The sequence below is a fragment of the Schistocerca nitens genome, chromosome 1 (genome assembly GCF_023898315.1).
Source record: "Schistocerca nitens isolate TAMUIC-IGC-003100 chromosome 1, iqSchNite1.1, whole genome shotgun sequence".
Classification (NCBI taxonomy): Eukaryota; Metazoa; Arthropoda; class Insecta; order Orthoptera; family Acrididae; genus Schistocerca; species Schistocerca nitens.
The window spans coordinates 725,856,845-725,884,690 of NC_064614.1; positions in this window are offsets into that span (position 1 = coordinate 725,856,845).

Consider the following 27,846-nt stretch of genomic DNA (forward strand, 5'->3'; position numbering starts at 1 on the left):
TCCTGTTTTGAATGATGACTTCTGAACAATGCATAAAAATGGTTTGTAACTGGCCAATGAGTGCCAAAGATTACTATAATTAGATGAATTATGTAAATGCTATGCCATTAATTAACTCTTGTTTTGAATGATGACTTCTGAATAATGCATAAAAATGGTCTGTAACTGGCCAATGAGTGCCAATATTTACTGTAATTAGATGACTTATGAATAATGTTCTGTAATACTCCATACATAGTACAGAAATATTTAGTAACTAGGCAATGAGTGCCAACAATTACTCAAATCGGTTGATAGACTAGTGTAATTCTCATTGATGGCTAGCATAAGACTTAATGTCCTTCACCTTCTGACCTAATTACCAGAAATTACTGCAATATCCGTTTGTCCTGGCCATCCTCATGATCATGGAGCACTATATTTGGATTTTGCACTAGTTCTGCGTAGGTGAAAGAGTATGGATTCTACAAGAGTGTGGTGTTGACACATCATGCTGTCCACCACCTTGAACGATGGAGATGTTATTATGGTCCCACTGTTTGGTGTACCTAATATACTACCAAAATGATAACATTGAATATTAATACAACATTTCGGTGTCTTGGCTACACTGATACTTCAGGGAAGAGAACTTCAGATTGTCTCACTTGGTGTTGTGCTTCTGTAGAAAGATATGGACTTTCAGTGCAGCTACGTGCAACCTTCTGTGCTACAACCATGATGCAATCCTTCCCTTTCCTTTCCTAGTTCTTGTAAAATGGTAAAAATAATATATACAGTGCGTGTGCACTTTATGTCATTTGTTAATATGTTTGGTACTCATTGCGTATACATTTTGTCATTTCTTGATGTGTTCTGTACTCAGTACATGTGCACTCTATTTGATTTCATGTTCTGCACTTATATATATGTATATACTCTGTGTCTGTAAACTTAGTTAATTAAGTAGATTTTAGAAAAATTTGTTGCTCATGGCAAGTCCAATTGACTCACCATCGCTGCCAAATTTTGAGTGTCTTTCCTGATTTTTTTGTTTTTATTTTTTAGGTTTCTGTTAATTGTTCCACATACCCAGCTGAATTTACTAAGCTGAATTTCATTATCTCTGCTCTAGCCATATGTCATTTCACATCCGAGATAACTGAAATGATTTACTAGCTCTAAAATCTTCTGATCTATCTCTTTTTTGGTTCTGATTGGTTCTTTCCCCATGAAGGGCATTGTCTTAGATTTTTCTTTTGAAATTTCCACGTTAAATTCGCACTTATTTGTTTTAGCAAGTAGATTTACTTCTGAAGGTCTTCTTCCTCATCTGCTAGGATCACTGCATCATCGGCATATAGTAAATTATTTAAAAGAATGTTACTGTCTAGCTAGATGCCTTTCTGAAATTCTGATTTCCATATATGTATTATTTCATTAATGTACACGTTGAACAAAGTTGGAGACATGCAGCAGCCTTGTCGTACCCCTTTGTTGATTGGTATCTCATTAGTTGTTTTACCATTGAGATCTACAGTGGTAATTTGTGTCTTGATATAAACTTTTAATTGCATTTACTTGATGTTTTGGATATCCACGATTCGTCATTATTTCCCAAAGTTTCGGTCAATTGACATTGTCAAATGTCTTTTTTAAGTCAATAAAAGCAATGTTTGTTTCTTTATATTTCTGTACGAACTCTTCTCGAAATATGTACGTTTGTATGCCACTAAGTCAGCAACAGCAGGCCCCATCAGACGAATCTGGGAAGATTTCTTTCCCAGTTCGGGAAGCCGGATGCTATTGTATCTGATAATGCACCAAATTTTACTGGCAAGAGATAGAGAAACTTCTTAAAGGAAAATGTTATAAAGCAGATATTAATAAGCAATTTCCATACAGAATCAAATCCCATGGCAAGGATTTTCCGAGAATTCAGAAGGTTCATTCGAACATATATACCGAACAAACAAACCAAATTGGTGGAATTTGTTTCACCATTCGAGCAGGTGGTAAGCAATCGTCCTCACACAACGACGAAACTTACGCTGGAGTCCATTATGTTCGATACCAAAGAGAAGAATGAATGGGTCAATCCTCTGCCCAAACGTTCTGTTGAAGAATTATCCAGAGAGGAACGAATCAGCGAGCGCTTGTTGCTATTAATGCTGCTACAAAGACTAGAAAGCGCGGTTATGCTAAGACGTTTGACAGAGTGCTAGAGTGTAAAGTCGAAGATGTATCCTACTGATATCATAAACAAAATCTTCTTTACTTCTAGAGCAGAACAAGAAGTCGCCCACACGAAACTCTACGCATTCCTCATGAAGGCGTTATTTGCTTGCCTACCCAAGATCTCGGAAGATCAAAGACTTATACCATCAACATTATCGCAAGAAATATGTGTAATAATGAACGGAATTCATATTTATCTATGCAAGAAAGGGCATGCAGAATTTTCTATTATTTTCCATATTATTATTATTATCATCTATGCTATCTTATGGACTTTGTATACATATATGTGTTAAGAAACACAGAATATGACTAAAAAAAGGAACAGAGACTAAAATCATACATAAACAAATAAACAGTATTTGACTAATTAATGAGACAGCACAGTCGTGCATGCAATGTACATACTAGTCTAACGCAGAGATTATTAGTAGTTTTTGTATTCCAGTTCCTGTGTTCATATGAAATGTATTTCTTATGTTTTCCCTTTGCTTGTGTATTTTATATTTAATCCCAGATTAATAAGTGTCTTTCAGGCACTGTCACTAGTGAGCTGAACAAACGCAGCATCCTAAAAGCTTGCATAAAATAAACCTGAACTGAAATTAACCGAGAAATATTGTTAGTAAAGTAAACTGACAGTATTTGGTATAAATACTTTACACAAATCTGTAAATAGTTACTTTAAGATGTATTGCTATTTCTATCTTTTATGTAAACAGTTCTATGACTATGCAGTCATGTTACTGACTCGTATTATGTTTCATTTTACTAGGATTTAAAGAACCTTTGATTGAGTCATTTGAAGAATGTTTTATTATGAGATTTCTTATTGACGTATTTGCTCCATGAATAGCATATTCTCATATTTGGTTCAAATTGTTCAAATGGCTCTGAGCACTATGGGACTTAACAGCTGAGACCATCAGTCCCCTAGAACTTAGAACTACTTAAACCTAACTAACCTAAGAACATCAGACACATCCATGCCCAAGGCAGGATTCGAACCTGCGACCGTAGTGGTCTCGCGTTTCCAGACTGAAGCGCCTATAACCGCTTGGCCACACCGGCCAACCTCATGTTTGGCACCAGAGCTTTGCTACAGGAATAAAAACGTGCACAGATCTAACTAAGTAATAGTTTCAACTTTTTGAACTCGTAGTAAGCATTTAGTTAACTTCTATACATTTTTGGTTTTACTGCCGTTTGTTTATTGTATATATACATTTTTCTCTGAACACAGTTCATGACGCAGATAATATAGTAGTAAAGTAGTATTGAGAGCCATTTATGTGCCTTGCTGTAAGCATAATTTTGTAAGACCATGAGATGAACCGATTATGCTAGGCGAGACACAGGCTTGACACATCCGGGTTTTGAGGCGCGTTTAATTTCACGAACGTGAATTTCGTGTTTAACTCCCTGTCTTTGGGAAATATATCGTGCTTTGTTCTCTGTAGTCGTTTTTCGTTTGCCATGAACAGGAATATCACCTGTACTGGACATGACAAGGATCTTACACATATGAGCCAATCACTAGGAATGTTAAACCAGACCGCAGGAGTAGATTCTATAGCAGCACGATATTTTTATGCAGGCATGTCTTCAACGTAAACAAGTTAAATATGCATATGTTTTATAAATAATTACGTATTTTGTATATCGATTTCTTCAGTATTAAGTGAACCTGGGACGCTCAAGCGAGTAAGAACTGTGGACTTAGAAGTGCTTATAAAACTTATAATCCTGCGAAAGAGGCGATTAATAATGGCTAGGTTGGAACTTACCATTTGTGCATTGTGTGTAGCAGTCGACGTGAGATTAAACGGCGTATCAGCCTCTTCTTGCTGCCTAATCCAATAAGTGATACACTTTCAGACACACACAAAGCAATACAGTGAAATGCAGTGTAGTAACATTCTACTTTTAAGGCACAAACTGTGTCTAATTTTGATAAAGACTCAGTGTTGGGACAACGTATTATCGACAACACAGAAACAGTACAATTACACCCAGTGTGACTTTACAGTGCGACGAATAACCTGTGTTAACGGAAACGTTTAATAAATGCCTGCTCCGAAACAAACATATAGTCACACTAAATTACGGTAACTGATAGTGTTGAATCACGTTCATTGTGGTTATTCAAACCAGGAACCATTTTAAAACAGCATGACAGACATCAGTTGCGTGAATTGTTAACGATCTAAAAGAAACAGTGACACTTGACATTCCTGCGATAGGGATACTTACGTATCACACAACACAACACATGTTCTAATCAGAACCTTTTTCCTAGGACGCTACAGTGTGTTATGATGTATAAAGGACTGTTTCTGCAATGTTCTACGTATTTCATGAAAGCAAGAAGCGTCACAGCAACCCAGCTCAATCACGTGCACGAAGCATGCCTGCCTTCACCGTCTCACCGGCTGGCAGCAGAAGGCGCGAAATGCGGCGCGTGATTGAGTGATGTCATCCCTACGAGATGGCGCTAGGGGCGACCTGGTGCCGCCGCTCTTCGCTTGTCTGCACAGTTGATTGAGTGCTGTGAGCAATGACCTTTCTCTCCGCGCCGCCACTGTGAACTGAGGCAATGCGTTCGATCGGCGGAATTATAACTAATTAACTGGGCAAATCAGACGGAATTTTTTGATGAAACATGGACAAATGTGCGCCAAGAGCACAGTAAAAAATACATTCTGTGTGTTTTCTCATTTGTAAAGGATGTTTACAGATGAAGTGACATTTATGGAACTATTATGACTTGTACGATGATTTTTGGTACTTTTAATGAAATGGCTACTCAATTGGACTTTAAAAATAAAAGGCAATGACCACTAACAAAACTGTACGTAAAAAGTGAAGTTCCTACGTAAAATTTTACCTCCTACCTAACTTTTTATTTCGTAACTATGTTATAAAAGTAAAACGTATCATTCAGGGGGAAATGAAAAGGTTCTTATGTGTACATAAATTTAACCCCCAAAACTAGTAATTTACATAAAGCTTCATAATAAATGCTGTATTTTTGTACTAACACCGTGAATTGTCTTTAAATTGTCTTATAATATTAAAATTGTAATTAATTATTAGTTTGAGAAAGCATACTGAAGTTAAACAGAGCAACTCTATTTTTTAATTGCCAAATAATGCATCAGACACAGCTAAAGCGCCGTCAAACAACCAAATATTACGCAATCAGCCACGCCGGAAAGGAGCCAAGCGAACTCTCTCGAACATTTCTCCACGCAAGAGGCTTCCGGAAAAGGAAGAGTCCGAGGAAAAATGACAGTAAAGTGACCTCCAGTAGTCTGCTTGTTTATAAACACGATCAGCGTCTGACTCGCTCTCTCTCGATATCTCTCTGCCCCCCCACACCCGCCGTCTATTGATGTCTCCGCTCTTCTCGATCGCTCTCTCTTAATGATTGCTCTCTCGAATGATATTGTAACAGATAGTTGTACTTGAAAGGTATTTTCGAGATGTGTAAAGTATTTAACTACGTAAAATCATCTTAAATATACGAATTACTGCTACTGTTTACCACTGTTTCATTTCAACAACATCAAACTTGACAACTTTTCTAAATACCACCTAGGGGGACTGCAAGACTATTGACATATAAAACTTCCTGGCATATTAAAACTGTGTGCCGGACCGAGGCTCGAACTCAGGACCTTTGCCTTTCGTGGACAAGTGGTCTACCAACTTTTTTTTTTTTTAATGTCATTATGCTCGCTTTTGTTCGTTGTGTCTGCTCGGGGCGGACGTCATAAGACATCCGTTTAAGTTCGTTGATGATCGATTAACTCAGTTTTTTTTGTTACAGAGTGCACGTTACCCTCTGACCGAACACGCTGAGCTACCGTGCCGGCGTTCCAACTGAGCTACCCAAGCACGACTCACGCCCAGTCCTCACAGCTTTACTTCTGCCAGTACCTCGTCTCCTACCTTCCAAACTTAACAGAAGCTCTCCTGCGAACCTTGCAGAACTAGCACTCCTGTAGGCTGTGAGGACGGGGCGTGAGTCGTGCTTGGGTAGCTCAGTTGATGCCGGCACGGTAACTCAGCGTGTTCGGTCAGAGGGTCAGCTGCCCTCTGTAATAAAAAAAACTGAGTTAATCGATCAACAACGAATATAAGCGGATGTATTACGACGTCCGCCCCGAGCAGATGCAACGAACAAAAGCAAACTAAATGAGAATTATTTTTAAAAAAAGAAAGGTGGTTGGTAAAGCACTGACCCGCGAAAGGCAAGGGTCCCGAGTTCGAGTCTCGGTCCGGCACACAGTTTTAATCTGCCAGGAAGTTTCATATAAGCGCACACTCCGCTGCAGAGTCAAAATCTCATTCTACTGACGTATCATTTGCATTTTTTTTTTCTGTCCAACTTGTTTGATTGTTCTTTTTAGAAATGCCCACTCCTCTTCAACCGTACTGCCTACTGATCTATTTCTTATTGCTGTATGTAAGCCTTAGAGAACTTCTTAAGTATCTCGTCATTCTTTAGTACTTGCGTATCCCACTTCTTTGCGTGTTGATTCTTCCTGCCTGGTCTCTTAGACTTCAGCCTACTCTTTATGACTACTAAATTGTGACCTGCATCTATATCTGCTCTTGGTTACGCCTGCCAATCCAGTTTCTGATTTCGGAGTCTCTATGTCTGTCTGACAATGATGTACTGTAACAAAGCTTGGCGTATCACCCGACCCTTTCCCAATATATCTCCTCCTCTTTTGATTATTGAACAGATAATTCGCTATTAGGAGCTGAAATTTATTATAGAATTGCTATGACCGCTGAAATGTATGACATTCTTTGTCGTAAGTCCATATACTCCTGTAACCTTTTTTATACTCCTTCCCCTAAACCTACATTCCAGTTGGATTTTATCTTCATTTACGTACTGTATTTCCCTTTCAGTGTCTTCGTCTATTTTCTCTACGTTTTCGTTTTCAGGTTGCCACGTCGGAATCTATACCTGAGCTACCCTTGTTGATGCTGGTTTTCTGTCGATTCTGATAAGACAACGCTACCACTGAACTGTACACAGTAACAGATTCTCTGCCATACCTTGCTATTTATGACGAATCCTACTCACGTAATAGCGTTTTCTGCTGCTGTTCATATTTCCCGATACTCAGCTGAAGAAAAATCCTTGTATTCTTCCCATTTCACTTCAGTGTGCCCTACCACGATATGTCTAGAAAGAGCCTTTCCATTTCCCTTATCAGATTTCCTGGCTTTTCTACCGCGTTCAGTGTTCTGAAAATCCACGCTCCGACTCATTGAAGGAATGTTAAATGTTCAATCTTTTTCTCATGGTCTCCTCCCCCTTGGCAGTCCCCTTCCGGAGGTCCGAATGGGGGACTATTCCGGAATCTTTTTCCAATAGATATCATCATGACACTTTTTCAGTTACAGGCTACTTGTCCTGTGTATACATGTGCTGTGTCCTTAATGCTTTGGCTTTCATTGCCTTCTGTATCCTCATGCCGTTGATCATTGCTTATTCTTCCGCCCTTAGTTTCCCACCCCAGGGACCTGAGAATGCCGTGAGCCATTGTCCGCTTCTACACCCACTTTGAGAAGGCCGTTGGCAGAATGAGGGTGACGTCTTAGGCTGGAAGTCGACGATATAGCTTATTAAAATTATGGCTTCGGCTCAGTCTTGCAAATTCTTGTATCTCATATAAATAAAACGAAGAAATCGTCCTTCTCCTGGTCATGTAAAGTTGCGAGAAACAAACCGCCGTCACTATGTTATCGATCTTTAAACGTTCCCTCTGGCACGAATACTGTCTATGTCACACTTCAAGTAACTGTAGATTATCATAACTGGGTAATTTATCCTCTGAGCTTAAAATAAACGTCTTAGAATTACATGAGCGTTCCCGTAATAAGTTTCAGCTTCTGTGCAGTCACAACTTTTACTTATTTACCAACTGCAGTTACTGATATTAATACTCGTGGTTCAGTATCCACACGTAATGCTGTTGCTTTCCTAAATTGCTTTACCTTCGCATACTATATCTAGCAGCTACCGAAACTCCTTCCGCGATTATGTAACATTAAAAGAAATCAATTAGAAGTGATTCTCAATCAGCACTTCGCTGACGTACTGACAGTGTATTCTAAATAAAAACACATCATGAACCGTCTCTCGAGATTTCAGTGCCATGAGTTATAGCAATATTCTCGATTTCTCGTTTTTCTATTATTGACGAAGTATTCTTTTCAAAAACTAGTATTATCTTCCTACGCTGAATGAACTTTGTCAGTCTGAAAGATTAAGCTTTCCTGACTATCCAGCCATAAATTATTGAACTTCTCATTTCAAATCCCCGTGAAATCGGAGTATTCTTCGGAAATAGTTTGAAGTGCTTTAACTTTATTAACAGCGTAAATTAACACAGACTGAACGAAACACACAGATTTTAATGCTTATAGATTGATTATCTCTAAAGAAGTGGTTACAGTGTTATGTTTCATCATCTGTTTCGACATTTTATGAATATGATAAGTCCCCACAAATCTTCCAAGGCGTCCTTCCGTCGGATGGCTGGACTTCAGTATCGATCGGCTGGAGACACGTTCGTGACGGCAGCACACCTCTAGAACAACTTGTCGCTTTCGTGATTGTCACATAAAACAAAGCCAAACAAATACACTTTTTTTAGGTACGACAACATGGAAAACCATTACAACTAGAGCTAGCTTAAATATGCTACCTAATGTCAGGCAATGGAAATAACCACATAGGGTGCCACGGCTCTTCTTGTTAAACTAGACAGCTGTACATGATCAATTGACAAACATCGTTCTAAAGTTCCTCGCTTTATATACATACATCGGTTCAGAGAAAAACTACACTAGACACTACGAACACTGCACAGGTGGACAGTATTTTCCATCCTGTGCCAAGCTTTCCCAGAAATGAAAATGCCTTCTGCTGAAGCTGAAAGCATTTAGTGATCCAGGAAGGCACGCTCTGGAGGGTGTTGCATTAACGCGTCTCCGGCGCCTGAGTGAATCATGGGCCACTACTGAGTTTGATCCTTAGTAAAGGAAAGTCCCGCCGATGGTGCAGTTATTAGAGACAGTGATCAACATCGAGTGCTGCGTGTAGAATCCACGGACACCTCGCGGTAGGACGTACTAATTACATCACCAGTGTTGTGGGGATAAGCGGAGCAACAACCGTTTACGTGTGAAATAATGGAAGCCGTGTCCTGCAGACAGGTGAGACTAATTAACTGCGAGGTGTCGCTGTAGTCGTCGGATTAGGGCCGTGCGGCTGCCGTTATTCCACGCCGCCTACTGGAAACGCGGAGCCGGTAATACCGCCGCGGGTATCGGTAATCGCTATCTGCTCACGCAGCTGGCTGCTGCCCGCCAGCGCTATCTGGTGCGCGCAGGAAGACCTACCAGCCCAATGGCGACAGTGCAACACAGCAAACTGATTGTTAATCAGGTGTTCATTTTGGCGTATCAACCAATCTGTTCTTAACAGAGAGTCCCAGCTCTCTTGTCTCGAATCAGTGACTTCCATGAATCAGACATTCTGGACGACTCACTCAAAACTAACTTCATTTTTCAGATTTCCTCCAGTTTCTTAAACTTGAGGTGGATTTTATTCAATCTGAGTCCTACAACTGCTGTTACTTATATTAAGTGGTCGAATTCTGCTTTACTGCACTATGCGATTTTGTAAGTGGTCCATGTATGTGGGTCATTAATTGTACTGATACCTTTACCATATCTTGCAGATTATTATTTTTAGAAGGAAACACTTAAAGGTAATTACACTTGCTCCAAAGTACAAGACTGCTGCTATCATCAATAAGGGAAATGAAACTTCATGGCATATTAAAACTAACTTGGGACCTTTGCCATTCGCAGACAAGTGCTCTGCTGTCTGAGCTACCCAAGCCCATCAGGGCGTGAGTTGAGCTTGGGTAGCTCAGACGGTAGAGAACTTGCCCGTGAAAGGCAAAGGTCCTGAGTTCGAGTCTCAGTCCAGCACACAGTTTTAATCTGCCAGAATCAGCACACACTCCGCTGCAGCGTGAAAATTTCATTCTGGAATTCGGGAAATACTGACCGATTACCATATTCGCATACACGTGACTGGACCCAATCCTTTTAAGACAAATACTTTCTGAAAAGGCCTCAGGAGGTCCAACGAGACTGACTAACCCTTCTGTGATCCTCAACCTCTAACATTGGGTGACATGATGGCGGATTACAAAATGTACAAATCACTCCCACCTATCCCGAGAATTTTAATTTTAAAACCTACTATATGCCTTTTAGAGATTTCACGATCCATTGCATAGCAGACCAGTATGGGGATTTCCGTTGTGCATAGCCGTTTGGCGTGATATTAAGCTGTTGGAAATGTCTACCTATGCAGAGATCTTTCTAGAAAAATCGAGATGTTTTCTGTGTTCCCTCGCGAACGCCGCGGCCATAGAACTTCCCACTACTTCACTCTCGCTTTTCCACTCTAAGCAAATCCATATGTAACCTTCAGTAGTCCACCTGCCCAGTGTCATTTCCAAAGCCTCCCTCTTACTCTGAATAGAGTAGAGAGTAAATATTTTATTTGACGTCGCTATATCGGTGACGTGATATTCTTCTCTTTAAATTAAGTGAAGCTTAGTTATTGCTATTATTAGCAAATATAAGTAAAAAGAAATATAAAGGAAGATATATTTAGACACTACTTATCGTAATTGCCACATTACAAACAGATAAACGTTCGCAGGTGCGGATATCGAGAAGCATTTTGTCACCAGATCGCTCTCCCGACCTTTGTCAGTGTTTTTGATCGGAGCCGTTACTTCTGAATTAATCCGCTCCTCAATTGGCCTCACAAGGGCTAAGTGCTGCCCACTTGTCAACAGCGCTCAGCAGACCCGGACGGTCACACAGCCTGGAGCTAGTGAAGTGCGACAGGAATGAAATTCGATCATCCAGCGGGAACTGCGGCGGGCGAGACCGGTGTCGATCCAACGCTTCAGTCGTTGTAATTTCAAGCTCTTGACTGTAGTGGTTATGTACGAGAAAATTACAAATTTCATTAGATCCACCAACGTCTTATGTATGTTTTTGCAGGCAAATTGAAATGTTCCTTCACAGGATACGACATAACCCCTGCCTGAAGTGATGCCCCACCATGCATCAAGTGCTAATACTTCAGTCCATGTTACAACAATAGGCTAAACCAGAGTCTTTTCCTAGCCCTTTCATGCATCTCGCCACGTTCAATGAATATCGACGACAGTACGGAGATGGTTCAAGTTCCTCGCTTTTAAATCAATGATTCTGCCGTCACGGAGTTCAGTAATAGGCATTCTGAAAATAGATGAGGTCACTATCATGGAACATGATTTACTCTGCCCCCAAAAGTGTTATTCCAGATAGCCGGTTCATTTTCCTTTCATGTTCCGTCGTATTGTGGAAGAGCGGAATACAAATCCTTAGCAATCCGGATTTCAGCCTAATGCGTTTTCTCTGAATCGCTTCCGGAAAATACATGAAGAGCGTCTATAAAAATGGAACAATAACCCGTATCCTCCCCTAACATGAATTCGCTTCTAGCTATCTCGTCAGCATCTCGTAATCTTGTGGTTACCGTTGCTGACTCTCGATCACAGGGATTTGGTTTCAATTCCCAGTCTGGTTGCAGATTTTATCCACTCTGGACGGTTGTGTGTGTTATCATTATTTATCATAATCGACGCTCAAACCGCCGAAATGGCTTCAAACAAAAAGACATGTGCAATACGCCCGAACATCCCTGGTGAGATTCCTCGGCCAATGGAGCCACGCGCACCTTTCATTTCTAGCGAGCTCGAGTAGGTGGAAGTTTGAAATTCATTCTTCCATCATTCCTTACATTCTAATACCGCAAACTAAACTGATTCATGTTTGCTGGGCTGTCTGTTGGAATTACCGATTTGGTGATATTAATTCATGGTTTTCCTTGTTTTAAGTGAAAAGACAGACATTCAACCGGTGGCATTCGAGTGAGGCGCATATACACAAGTTCCCCGGCTAGGAAGTACAACAAGTGGCTCAACACAAAAAAGAGATTGGATAGCAGGAATGATGCAACTTGTTGACATGCTTGTCATTGAAAACAGTACGTCTTTGGGAACGTCTTGCGTCCTTAAACTGCAGAGTCTTTGTGTAATGCAGTGTAGACCTTAAGTAAGAGCTTGCTAGTTGGCCCACGGTCTGAAGCGTGAAAATAAAGGAAGCCAACTTCTAGGAAAAACTTTTCTAGGAATAGCCTTTGATCTCACACAATTAACCTAATTTCGACAGAGAAGAAGGTACTGTCCGCACAAGTCGATCTGGATCACAGCAAGACAAATATATTATCGTCATTTTAGTCCGTCTAGGCAGGGACAAATGACTGATGCTTACAATATCTGTGTTTACACAATGTCTGTATCTTCACATTACAATATCCCTCTGACATGTATGCATGTTAATTGCAATGTGAAGATACAGGCACTGTCAAACACAGATACGGTATTTACTCTGCTGTGAATAATTATTTAAATCTTTTAACAACTGAAATGTTAATATCATAACATCATTACCACATCAAGAACAGCAAGCGTGATTTCTTCCGAATCATTAGCAAAGAAGAACATGTAAGCAAGATATCGCTCCCAGCGATTCTAACAGTTTAGATAATTTCTGGATTTCAACTTCGTAAGTGTGACACAAGGTTATGCATGAGGCAACCGACTAGACTAGTCAGTTAATGTTTGTTTCACATACATCACGAAACGCCGTATCTACGTCTAGTAATCGCCCCTGGATATCTCATGATGTATAAATTCAGAAACATGTAATATGAGATGTCTGACTTTTACCACTGCGATGCAGTCAGTCTGAATGCAGAATTAATTATTGTTCTATTTTGAAGCTCGACGTTGTAACAAATGAAGAAGTTTTTTTCGTTCGACATAACTAAAAATTAACGTAGAATGAAGGCTGTCACGGCAGGTGTTGTCATCACTTAACACTCCCGGGCTGAGATGCCGTGGTCCATTCATAAGACTCTCCCCTGACGTTTCGCCTTCGACTGCAGAAGGTGAAACGTCAGGGGAGAGTCTTATGTATGGACCACGGCATCTCAGCCCGGAAGGGTTAAGTGATAAACATTAACAGTTTTCGAGTTTTTTCCTTTACTTATGGTGTGTAACCTTGCTTCTTACTACATTTCTTGATTCTAGGTCAACGGGAAGTACACTATAGGTTTTCATTGATGCATTTGACGGTATCAAAATATATAACCTAAATAGCCGTAGTTTTTGGTTTCGTTGACCTAAAAGCTTACATTCATTACACCGCCAAGGGCCTATACAACTTTAGGCATGTGTCATAAATTTCGAGTTTATACGTCTGTCCGGTCCTCAGAAAAATGGATCTCAAAAGACGAACGAACAGACAGTCATAATAATTGCGAAAAAAATGTTCTGTAAAATACAATTACAAATTTATAGTTTTCGGATTTTTTCCCTTGTTTCTACTATTTAACCTTCCGTTTTTGCTAAATTTCATCATTCTAGTCCAACGGGAAGTACCCTATAACATAACGAGTTCATTTCCGAGTATTAAAATACGTGACGTAAATGACGGTATCTTCTGTTTGCATTAACTTAGAAGCTTCCGTATTTTACACAGCCAAGGCAACGTAGACCTCAGTACGTAACCTATTTTAAATTGATACGTCAATCCATTCCTGAGATATAGAGATTATAACAGCTGGACAGACATACGGACAATAAAGCGATCCTGTAAGCATTACGTTTCTACCGACTGAAACACGGAACCATTAAAAATATGAATACGGGCAGCGACTTGTAAATTGCGCTGGTGAAACTTTTATTGTAAACATGCTAACCATCGTCCCGATCTGTGGAACCCTTGATGTGGAAGGGCTAACAAAATATGTTAGCAAGGCAAATAATTGATTCAAAGTCTCGAAAGGACCGAAGGATGCTGTAGTAATTATAATGGAAGAGAAACGTAAATAGTGTGGTTATATAAAAAGACAGACAGCAGTAATTTATAAAAAATAATTCACATGGTTCATCGTTATGGACCTCCAACAAAACGGCCTACTGGATGTTCGGCTGTCGTATGGAAGCAAAAAGAGCTCACCGGTGAAGATAGTATCAAGTGAAGAAGCGTGAAAGAGACCCAGCGTGCCGTAGAGGGCAGAAGAGGACACATGATGATCACGATATCGACGATTAGTGGCAATAACGGGTGCTACTTTTTCTTTGCATAAATGATCACTTTAGTATATCTCTGACCTATGTTATTATTTAGTGGCATTCTTCTTGGAAAAAATGTTTCATGCTCCAAACTAACGCAAATGCCGTGATACTACGCGTATTTCTGCCATTCATATCGTACGGATGACTATAAACCGCGAGCAGAATAATTTATTACACCTTCTGTAACACTGGAATCATAAAAAGCTAGAGTGCTTAATAATAGTTTGTCGCTGTCTGCCAGCGGAAAAACTCATTGTAAGGGGACAGCAGTTGTCATTTGTTCATACTAGCATGTTGCAGCCGGGCACTGTAGCGCTTGGAGACCTTGCTCATTAAAAGTAACGGTAAGTGTCTCGTTTCACGGTCAGTTAACCGCTTTGGAAAACTGGCTTCTGATGATCGCATAAACATAACGAAGCTGGTGCGCAGCGACTGCTGCCGAGCAACACGACGAAGGCTGGAGTCACGGACTCGAATCTGTTCAGGACACTGGGGCGAAATGAATTAAATGTGAAGGTAACAAATCATAATTTGGGCAAGTGAACAAAACATAGGGCAGAAGGAATATTGTTAATTGAAACGCAGTCTTTGGTCCGGTTACAGTGACAAAAACGTCTTTTTGCGTTACATACAGAAGTGAGTAGAGAGTATGTTGCGAGAAAGAAAGGGAGAGGAAGAGAGGTAGAGATTTCAGCTAAATATACTTCCCTGTTACTATAGCAGTCTAGCTGTGACAGGGCGTGCTGGGAGACGACCATTAACATTAATACCAAGTTGTTACAGAAAGCCATTAAGCCCAACTATATGACTCTGCCTTTCACTTTTCGATTTTCGGTATGCAAGTTATATGTTACTGTTGCAATGTTGCTGTTTTGTGAGCTGTGGCCATGGATTATTGAATCTTGCTTTTGTCGCGAATGGTAATTAGTAATAGGTTTCCACTGAGCCCAGATTCTAAAATATTGGTTGCAGAGTTCAAACATAGTCCAAACTTGATAGCACAGAAATAAAGAAACTAGAACTGTGAACTTCGTGGGATGTCTTCCATGCCTCAGCGGCATAGGCAGGCGTACCACAAGGGAAATTACGGCCAACTTGCCAGTGGCCGCCATTTTGGGCCCACTGGATGAAGGGTGTAAAGGGGATCTATGGATACGTTTGATACCGTTGGCCTGACAGAAGTCTTGGGAGGAGGACGCCGTGAATTGGGAACCGTTATCGGAGACCAGTGTGTGAGGCAGGCCCTCAATGGCGAGAACCTGGGCCAGGGCCGTGAGTGTAACCTCCGTGGTGGTGGATGCCATACGGACAACATATGGGTATTTGGAGTAGGCATCAACGATGCTGCAGCTACCCACTACGACCCTGTCTTATGGTGGGTTCCCCACTGTGCAGCTGGTGATACATGTATCACCAGCTGCACAGTGGGCCCATAATACCTGTCATTGTCAAATTGGGCGTACTTTCCCTATACAGAGCTTTACGTGCCACCACAGTTGACCGCTATCTATTGAGAGGATAGACAAACGTTTGGTTCCTGAAGAGGGGCAATGCCTTTTCATTAGTTGGAGGGGCAACAGCCTGTTTGATAGATTCATCTGGCCTTGTAACATCAACCAAAACCACTTTACTCTGCTGGTACTGCCAACAGCTGAAAGCATGGGGAAACAGCAGCCATATTTCTTTCTGAGGACATGCAGCACTACTGTGTGGTTAAATGATAATGGCACCCTCTTATGCAAAATCTTCCAGAGGTAAAACAGTCCCACATTTGGATCGCCTAGCAGGGATTACTCAGGAGGATGTCGTCATAAGGAGGGAAAAAAACTGCCGTTCTATAGATCGGAATGTGGAATGTTAGTTTCCTTAATCGAGCAGATAATTTAGAAAAGGAAATGGATAGGTTGAAGTTAGATACATCGTGAATTAATGAAGTTCTATGGCAGGAGCAACAGGTCTTCTGATTAAGTGAATGCAGGCCGACGAATACAAAATGAAACAGGGATAACGCAGGATTAAGTTTTATAATGATAATAAAATAGAAGTGCCGTTAAGCTACTATGAACAGTGCAGCGAAAGCGGTAACATAGCCAAGACAGACACAACGTCAACACCCACCACTGCAGTACATGATTCTAAGCCAACTAGCTCCACAGATGAAGATACTGAAGGACTATATGATTGTATATATGAAATTATTTAGACAGTTAAGAGAGACGAATGTTTAACTGCAATGAGGGACTAGAATTCGGCAGTAGAAAATGGGATAGATGGTAGAACTGTAGGTGAACATGGACTGAAGGAAATGAACGAAAGCGGACCCCGCCAGATAGAATTCTGCACCGGAACACAATTTTATCATCACTAAAATCTGGTTTAAGAATCTTCGAAGAATGTTATATTCATGGAAGATACATGGACACGAGAAGGTTTCAGATTGATTATATGATGGTATTACAGAGAGTTCAGAACTCGATTTTAAATTGTACGACATTTCCAGAGGAAGATGTTGGGTCTGACCACAATTCATTGGTATGAACGGGAGCAGAGGTCGTTGACTGTTTCAGTGGGAGCATTAGGCAACAATTGACTACAACAGTGAAAGAATACAGTAGAAGGCTAAGAGATAGCTTCGACAGATGAAACAGTGAAGGAAGCAGAGGATCAAATAGCTGAAAAGACAAGGTTTAACAGAATTCTTTGGCTAACACAGGAAACATTGAATTTGGTTAATGAGAGGAGAAATTATAAAATGGAGAACATTAAATAGGAGCAAGGGAATACAAACTGAGCTGTGGCGCCATTGAGTTAGTAGACTGTTCTGCCTGGAGCCACTGGCTCAGGTGTTGTATCGACTATCCCTCTTGCGGCCCCATTGCCAATATCCACGAGGCAGTGTTGGTATCCGGGTTGTGCCCTTAGAAGGTATTTGCTTGCCGATATATATACGAGGTTCTCTGGCTTGAGAGAGAAGTACGAAGTTTGGGCATTTACGGTTGTTGTAACTACGACCGGAACGGTCGCGGGGTAAAAGTGACGGAAAGCGCGGCGGGACCCGCGGAGCGGCCCGCGAACAACATCACAACGGGAGGGGACGGACACGACCAACGAAGGACAGAACGAACAACAACAAGTCGAAACAATGGAGTCACAAGGAAACATAACAACGACGTCCGCTCATACACAAAACAAGAAAGTAAGTAAGCTGTCTAACGCGAGGCGATGAGTCCAGAGACGTACGCAAATTAGACTGCTGGCTGTGTGAGAGGCAGGCGCTTCAATACTCTATCGGGGGTGCCGCTATTGGCCGCTGGAACCACGTGTTCCACTGTGGCGCCCTCACACTAAATGCAGGCCAGGAGGCGCGCGCTGCCACAGCTTACGAAGCGATGGTGCAGAGACCATTAGGGGTCTTTGACGTCCATGACGTCTGGCCTGGATTAAAATTCCACGGCGCGTACTACCAGATCCCTCCCCTCTGAAACTTGGGCGCAGGGGCAAGAACGCCCCGGACGATGCCGAGGTGGGAGGCAGTAGGAAGAGGAGCCGGGCTCATCAACCGCTATTGGCGGGGAGGAAGGGACGCCCGAGGTATCCATTACAGCCAATCCGGAGTCCAGAGCGGGGGAGGGCGTCGCCGATCCATCTGGAAGCGGAGAGGGCCGGCGGCAGGCCCGCGAAGAGATGGCAACCGGAGGCAGGGATGGTGACTCGAGGACCACGTCCGCAACCGAAAGAGGTAGGGGAAGAGGCGGAGGCGCGAGTCCCGCGGGGGCACGTGGGCGGAGCTGATGATGGCGGCGCTCTGACCCTTTCGACGTCTGCACCGACGTCACACGCCGCCCATGGGCCGCGACGACCGTAGCGGGTTTCCAACCTGCCTTGCTCTCGTACTCACGAGCCCACACGGCCGTGCCAGGGGCGTACCGCTGCGAGGGCCGGGAGTGGGGGTGGGAGGAGGATGGCACCAGCAAATGGAGCATGGTCTGGGGCCGTCGCCCATGAAGAAGCTCTGCCGGGCTGCATCCGTCAATTGGCGTAGTGTGATAGGTGCTCAAAAACAATCTGACGGCCGACGTGGTTGAAGATGTGTCGACCGCCTTAGTCAACTGGTGTTTAAAAGTGCGGACCAGCCTCTCCGTTGCGCCACTGGATGAAGGGTGTAAAGGGGATCTATGGATACGTTTGATACCGTTGGCCTGACAGAAGTCTTGGAAGGAGGACGCCGTGAATTGGGAACCGTTATCGGAGACCAGTGTGTGAGGCAGGCCCTCAATGGCGAGAACCTGGGCAAGGGCCGTGAGTGTAACCTCCGTGGTGGTGGATGCCATACGGACAACATATGGGTATTTGGAGTAGGCATCAACGATGAGTAAACACATGGACCCCAAAAATGGGCAGCAAAATCGATATGGATGCCGCCTCAGGGCCGACGAGGCACAGGCCAGGGTGCAAACGACTGAGGGGAGCCTGCCTGGTGACGCACACAGACAGAGCACCCACGGACCTGGCGCTAAATATCGCCATCGATGCTAGGCCAATACACGTGCCGGCGAGCCAAAACTTTCATACGGGACATACCCCAGTGCCCGCCGTGTAACAAACTGAGCACCCGAAGCAGCAAGTCCGGAGGGATGACCACCCGATGGGCATCTATGGTCAACAGAAGGACATCATCGACCATGGAGAGCCTGTGGGAAATGTGGCGCCAGGGGCTGAAATTGGACTGCATCCAATGTGTAACATAGGAGGGCCTCACGGGACCATGTAGTGGAGAACCCACCATAAGACAGGGTCGTAGTGGGTAGCTGCAGCAATGTGAGCAGCCATGAGAGGCAGTCCGTCCAGCGCATCCCGGCGGGCGGAATCAGTGTGAAAGCAGAGAACCTCCTGTTGGTCAAAGGCAGGATCGGGGCCTGCTGGGAGACGTGACAAAGCGCCTAGGTTAGCATGGTGGGTGGTGAGCTTGTACCGGATGGTGTACCGGTAATTACGTAAAAACAACGACCAGCGCAGGAGATGTTGAGCCGTTCGCTCTGGAAGGTGAGAGTGGGGTCCGAAAAGTGTAACGAAGGGTTTATGGTCCGTCAGGAGGGTGAACTTAGCCCCAAAGAGGTAAGTGAAATTTCTGGACGGCGAAGACGATGGCCATGGCCTCCTTTTCAATCAGTATTTCCATGGTGCTGGGGTCAACGTTTTAGAGGCATAAGCGATGGGCTGCTCGGAGCCATCGGCATCCCGTTGCGCGAGGACGGCCCCAATGCCGTATGCCGACGCGCCGCCACAACCAAGGGGCGGTCTAGAGAGAATGGAGTTTGGCAGAGAAAAGCCTGGTCACAGGCAGGAGTCCAAAAGAAGGTACCCCTTTGCGACGAACATGATTGAGGGGTTGAGCAACGGAGGCAGCCTGGGGCAAGAGCTTTAAGTAACAAGTAATTTTGCTGACGTGACGCACCAACCACCGAGGGATCTACGCCGAATCGCTGTTGAGGAGACGGATAATCTGGAGCAACAGTGCCTTGATGAACTTGTGGATAGTATGCCAGGACGAATAGGGGCATGCGTCAATGCAAGAGGACGTGCTACTGGATAGTGGAGGTACCGGTGTGTACAGAAATCTGGACCACCACCTCTGAAGGGCTCGCTGTATCGTGATAGAACATGCAATGTGTGGTTTTCGTGAGCAATAAAAAGCGAGGAAATGATGTTTATGTTGATCTCCATTCCAATTTTCTGTACAGGTTCCGGAATTCTCGGAATCGATGTGATGCAAAACATTTTCTTTTATGTGTGTATATTCATTTCACCTTTTCGAGTTCTCTTCTTTGCTTAGTAATGACTTGCCATCAGAGCTCTTGATATTCTCTTCTCCTTTCTCCAAATGTTTCGTTACTGTTCGTATAATAACTATATTTGAGTCCACCATTGAACTGTTGTGTCACTACCTAGTCTCTTAGCAAAAGTAATAAATCTTTGAGCAAGATGATGATATATAGTTAGAAAGATGTCGTGAAGTATTACTGCACTGGTAGCCAAAGGCTACTGCCTGCAGTGTGGTGGCATGTGGGTGAGAAGAACATACATGTAAGTGGATTGTGGGATGAGGCTAGATACTCTCAGTAGAAAACTGCACCGCACAGCTGTAGTAACAATAGCAGTGTCTATCGCCGCCAGCACAGGACATAGTGCCACAGCAGTCTTAACCTGCCTGTCGCGCCCGCTGCCTCTTACACTTTCCCCGGAGAGCAGCGGGTGGGTTTCTGCACACAGGAGTCTCTGCGTACTGCCGCGGTGAATGTGTGCAGGGCCGAGGGACCGCTCCAGGCGCCATCGCCGATGGTGATGCGTATCGCTGATGTCACTGCTGTGGCCTGCAGAGGCTGGCGGCTATCGAGAACCTGCTGTCAGCAACGCAGGGCGCCAGCGGAGAGTTCTCTCACACGGCGGAAGTCGCTGCCGGCCAGGGTCTACAGAGCGATGAGTGTTCTGTCTCGCTGATGTATTTATTTTTGTCAGCGTAGCTCCCACTGGATCCTTTGACCTGTCATCACCACCACCACTCACGTAACCGAGTGCACCTGCACCGTTCGAAATTACGAAAATTGGCCTCCTACTCCCTAAACAAAGCTAGTGGTTACCTCTGCAGTGTGTTGTGTTGTAATACTACATAACACAACAAAAATTTCCCCACAGCTTTGCAATTCACACAGTCCAGGTACCCATACCATGGCGTTTTACTGACTTCACACAATACAACGTCACAAGATACAGTCCGGAGCTCATAGTTCAAGTAATCCACTCAATTTTTTTCAGTATCACGTTCACCATGGTCATTAGGAATGTCCAAAGCTAAACACAGCAACTGCGACTTGGCTTGTGTTGTGTGAGGAGGGGGGGGAGGGGGGGAGGTCGCAGTGAGTCACTAGAGGACGCATTTACTTAACAGAGCTTTTCCGTGCATCAGTGAATGTCCGCAGGTGCATAAACATATCTTGTAATTCTGCGTAGTTAGTGTTCTCAAATAATAAATAAACGTTTCCACCAAAACACTTCACAACCCCCATTATATACTGGTGTGGAAAACTTAAGGACTAAAATAACAATCGCTCGATGTATCACTACCCAGTAGCATAACTCGATGAAACCTAGACCATACATGGAAAGAAGTGTTACGATGTAGTACAGTAGGTGACTGAAAGAAATACGCAGTCTGACGATGAAAATTTACACTTGTATCAAAGACAGTTATTACACTGGGGATGACGCGATTTACGGTGAACTACGAAAAGCAATTCGTCCTCCTTAGTGGTGTGTGTGATCAGTACAAAAGCCTCTGCAACATGTTCCCATGCTGGCCACAGGGTTGGTAAAGATTTATTGTGGTAGGAAGCTCCAGTCCTCCACCAACACGTTTGCCATCTTCATGATGGTCGTCGATCCGTGCAGAAGTGCTGAAATACTTCTCCTCAGCGCATCACACACGTGACTGATGTAATTTAAGTCTGGAGAATAGGCGGGCCAGTCCATTCGCCGAACAGCTTTCCATTCCAAGAGCTTCTCCACCTGCATAGATGGATGCAGTCGCGCTTGGACAAGTAATATCGGCGAGAGTACACTGTCCGAAGTTTTGGAGATCAGTACGTTTCTGCGACGTTATCTCTCCTCCACCTGGACCACGAAAACACTCATGTTAGACAATGATCATGTTCCCACCTTTCGCCTCATCAGGGTTGCATTATGCCGCATGTCCACATGAACTAACGACCATTCAGCAGTTGTCAATAGAACTGAGTACACAGCCACAAGAATTATTAGCTTGGTGCAAAGTTCGCAGCGTTTTCCCATAAGTTTAACAAACATAACAGATATACACCACAGAGACTTTAATCATCACAAATATATTATATTTCACTATTTACAACAGTATGCCAACGCTGGGGCAACTTTTAGATTCCCGGACTGTAGGAATCACATAATTTTGAGGCGAAGGACTCGTCATGTTCGGAGCGCATTTTCATCCGGAAAGGAAGTTCTTTGAATGTTGTTCGACAGAGTGCGGTAAAGATGAGAATCTGAGAGCGCAAGATGAAGTGTATAAGGTGTAAGAAGTCCATGATTAAGGAATTTGTTGCTAGCGCAATGGATTGCTCAAGCACTGCCTGCGATATGTAAGCTATAAGATAATCTCAGACCAAAGTGCAGTGTTGTCAGCAGTAGGAACTGTGTAGCAATAGTAATAGTTGCGAGCAGTCTGGTGTATCGAGTTGGCTGGGCCGGTCGTGTGGAGCGATGGCGGTGCCTGAGCGTTGTAGTATAAGGTAAAAGCAGCCTCGCGCATATGTACTATTGTAATATCAAGTCCCATGTAACTGTTTTTTCTTTTCTTTTAAAAAATCTCTTAATAAAAATCTTTCTTATAAAAATTAACTTTTTGACAACAATTCACCTCAATTTAAAGAATTTACTAATTTCTGCAACCCATGGTCATCCCGAATGTTGTAAAGAAAAACCAGTTGTGTCTTTTTATACATGACAAATCTATCGGCCAGCATTGCACTGGGCTGTGCTAGAAAAATGTCTTATAGGAGCAGATATATATGCGTTATCCGGCGACCTTATTGAGTTAAGAATTTTCAATTTATTCAGTATGATCTTTCAGGGCCATGACTCAGCACTGATGTCCAAATTTACCAGTTTAGATTCACAGTCAGTTAATTATTCAAAGGTTATACGTGAGCCACAATTTTATCGAGAGGTTAGTCACATTGTATTATTGGTAGGTTACGGAATTTATCTGTTGTAGGTTATACTAAATGTGAATGCAATATATTTATATTTTACTGTTGGTAGGTATTTGTAACTGTGTTACACTGAATGTGAATAATATAAATAATTAAATTTTTACTGTTGGGATATTATATTTTTTTACTGTAGGGAAGTTACACTTTTTGTGGGGAGGTTACACTTTTTTTCATTTTTATAAGAACGATTATTATTAAGAGATTTAAAAAAACGTTTACATGGAACTTGATATTACAATAGTACATATGCACGAGGCTGCTTTTACCTTATACTACAACGCTCAGGCACCGCCATCGCTTCACACGACCGGCCCAGCCAACTCGATACACCAGACTGCTAGCAACTACCACTACAACTGCCACACTGTTCCTACTGCTTACAACACTGCTCTCTGATCTCAGATTCTCTTAGAGCTTACATATCGCAGGCAGCGCGTGAGCAATCCATCGAAATTACATCTGCTCGAGTGCGCTAGCAACAAACTCCTTAATCATGGACCTCTTAACATAGGTGGGTGCGGAATGACTTCACAATCAAACTCCTCTCAGTCTAGCTGAATCGTGGAGCAGTGTCACTTCACGCAGTATCAGAATCGTTGTTCTTGTGTTATGTTGGCAAGACGTCTCAGTTGTTGACAATAAATGTCAGCAGTGATCGATACACCTTGAAGTAATTCGAAGTACGCTACACCGTCGCCGTTCCACCAGATGTATAACACTACCTTTTGTATGTGCACGCAGAATTTTGTACGTGGAGTGTCTTCTTTGTTTGGGCTCAACAATTCCTCCCTTTTCCTTGTGTTAGCATAATACCACCAGTTCTCGTCACCAGTAACGATACAGAGTAGGAATGATTGGTATTGCTCTCGAGCCAATTCATCACGAGCAAACAGAGATGCACTTATGCCCCTCCGCAAAATAGAATGGCTTTGCTTTAAAGCATGCGGTACTCATACACCCGATCTGTGGACCTTCCCTATTGGATGCAAATGTCGCACGACGTTGGAATGATCACAGTTCATCACGTCTGCCAGTACTCGTGTACACTACCGTTGATCGTTGTGGATTAATGCGTTTAAACGATCCTGATCATACCCCCAAATTATTCCTGAACTTGGAGACTCACTAATGCCAAAGACCAGTACACCAAATTCATTAGCCAAACATCCAGAACATTAAGTTGCTCATTAGTCTCTTTCTCCGCTGTAAATTGAATTTTTGGATTGATGATCAACTTAGCGGTGAGACTTAGGTTCCCTTCTATTAGCTGTTTCAACTACAGATTGTTGAAAAATCCCCATAAACTATTTGGCAACACCTAGCCTAAGAGGGTTGTGTACGGCCATTCTCTGAGTCAGCTCATGAGAATTCATTACTGTACCAGATATAGGTTGAAGTAAGACACTTTCTGAATACGAGTAAAACTACAGGATGTGTCAAAAAGAATCATCCGTTTTGGTAATTCTATATTTCTGAAACTAATAAACATATACAAGGATTTTTGTTTTTTGATGAACTGGAAACAAAGTTTTTTCCATACCTTTCACAGGTGTTCAGCATGCTCCGCTTGAGATGCACAGTATATGTTAAAGCGGTATTCAGTTGTTCGCACACTGCAGCTAGTTGCAGCTTCCACAGATGCATTTACTTGATGTCTCAGTTCATTGTTGTTGATAACGGAGACAGTCTTTTATAAACTCCCACAAGAAATTATCACATACAGTCAGGTCCGGTTGTAAGAGGTCCGAGCAGATGTAATTCCGATGTATTGCTCATGCGCTTCCAGCGATATGCAAGGTCTCTGACCAGAGAGCAGTGTTGACTGCAGTAGGAACTGTGTAGCTGTAGCAGTAAATTGTGGCTAGTCTGGAGTCTACTCTGGTCTGGTGTATCGTGTTGGCTGCCCGGTCGTGGTGCAGCGATGCCGGAGCCTGAGTATTATTGTATAAGGTAAAAAGCAGCCTCGCGCATATGTAGTAATGTTATCTCAAGTCGCATGTAAATGTTTGAAAACTCTCGTAATAATAATCTTCCTCATAAAAAGTAACTTTCAACAATGATTCATTTCAATTTAAAGAATTTACTAATTTCTCCCATCCATGATCATCCCGATTATTGCAATAGAAGAATCAGTTGCTTCCTTTCATAAATGACAGATAGGTCGGCCAGCATTGCACAGAGCTGTGCCGGAAAAATTTATTGTAAGAGCAGATATATCCGGCGACTTCATTGAGGTAAGAATTTTTCCTTTTTTTATTCAGAATGATCTTTCAGGGCCATAACGCGGCACTGCTGTCGTCCAAAATTTACCAGGTTAAATTCACAGTGAATTATTGAAAAGTCATAAGTGAGCGACAGTTTAATTGAGAGGTTACATTGTTTTATTACCAGGTTACTGAATTCATTTTTTATTGGGACGTTACACTGAATGTGAACGATGTAATTATAATTTTACTGTTGAGAGGTTTAGGAATTTTTCTGTTTTGAGCTTACACTAAACGTGAATATTATTTATGTTAATATTTTCTGTTTTGAGGTTACACTAAATTAGAATCATACTCATATTATTTAAATATATTTTGTGGGGAGGTTACACGGTGAAACAGGAGGCCAGTAATGTAAGACTGAATCATTTGGTCCAGTGCGACCGATCCATCGTTCAGTAATCCATTGGTTTAAACATTCCCGCACTTTCAGACGCCAGGATAGCGGTGTCCTATCCTGTTGGTAAATGAAATGGTTCGAATCAGTCTGCAACTGTGGGAAAAGAAAGTTCTCAAGCATATAGAGATATATGCTTCCTCTAACAATGTTCGCGGAAAAGAAAAACGGACCATACACCTTTTCCCGTAAAACACATTAAATTTTGGAGAGTGCCTCTCATGTTATACAACTTCATGTGGTTATTCCGTAGCAGATGTTCTAACATTATGACGGTTCCCCTTTCTAATTAAATGAAATGTTGCCTCGTCACTAAACACTAAGCGTGGAAGAAAACTGTCGTCCTCCATCTTGCCAATAACTAAATTACAGAATTCCACACGTTGTTGTTTCTCACCTTCACGAAGAGCTTGTAGTAGCTAAATTTAGTACTATTCCATGTGTAAACGTGATGCAGCACACTCCAGATGGACATCGGGGACAAGTTGAGCTGTTGAACTGCACGGCGAACGGATTTCTGCGGACTCCTTGTGAAACTATGGCGGATGCGTTCGACCTCAGAGTGAGACACTCAGGGACGGCCCGGCGATTTGCCTTTACACAAACAACCTTCCTCGGTCTTATTGATGCCCTCGTGTAACACTCTGTGCTGTAGAAGAGTCCACACCATACCTAGTACAAAAGTAACGCTTAACAGTTATTACTGACCCCGCACTGCGCAAAACTTAGAACACAAAATGCTATCTGTTGTCCCAAAACCATTTTTACTAGAAATGTAGTGGGCGCACACTGCTGCTACCTAGCGGGAACCATGCCAAACTGGAGAGTTTGCTCTTTCCAGCTGTACGTTGTTTACGCACATGTTATTATAGTTACGATTTTTTGAAATCAGATAATTCTTTGATACATCCTGTACAATTCCGTTCTCAAAAATATCTCTTATCAGTGAAATAGTTTCATTAATGGTGTAGTGTGTGTGTGTGTGTGTGTGTGTGTGTGTGTGTGTGTGCGCGTGTGTGTGTGTGTGTGTGTGCGCGTGTGTGCGCGTTTTAGAAAACTGAACTGAAGCTATGCCGTAGTACCAAAATACCCCATAAAATCATTTGGAAATGGAACCTGACCTATATTTAATAGAATACACACAGTCATACGAAAGTTTACGTGATCCAAGCACAACTAAAATGAGCTCTCTGTAATTTCTGGTGAAACATTAAATGATAAACAATTCCTGAAGAAACTGACCAATGATGCAATAAAGTTTGCTTTGGGATTATATCTCGCCAGAATCTCCCCTCAGACATATAATAATAGGTTATACGCATGTAAGGGTACTTGAGGAGTTTGATGAACTATGGGCGCAAGTCCGAAAAGTGCAATTCCGGTAAAAGTGTTGAAGGTTGGCATGATTATATCTTATTGAAAAACAGTTATATTTCAATGATGTAATAATTCTGTCTTAGACTATACTTTTAACATACAGTATCATGCCTTACAATTGAAGATATTTCTTCCGTTTTTGATATAGTATACAAAATGTGATGAATGGTTTACGCCCGTTTTCCATCAAACCTGATACCCCTACAAAATATCATGAAAATTTAGTTGGAAACTGCTTTTATTATTTTATTATCCAGATAAACTACACATTAACAAAAAATATATGTTCAATGCCATTATAGTTTATGTTCCTGTTCAGGATCAGTAGCTTCTTCGCTGTTTACTCGGTGTAGTTTTCCATACCAGCCTTTTACTGCATCAGGAAGAAAGCGACACAGGTCTTGAATGTCCTTTATCTTTGCTACTGCTACAGTTGGTTTCTCTATTAATGACAAAAATGAAATATCTTCAGGGAGTCT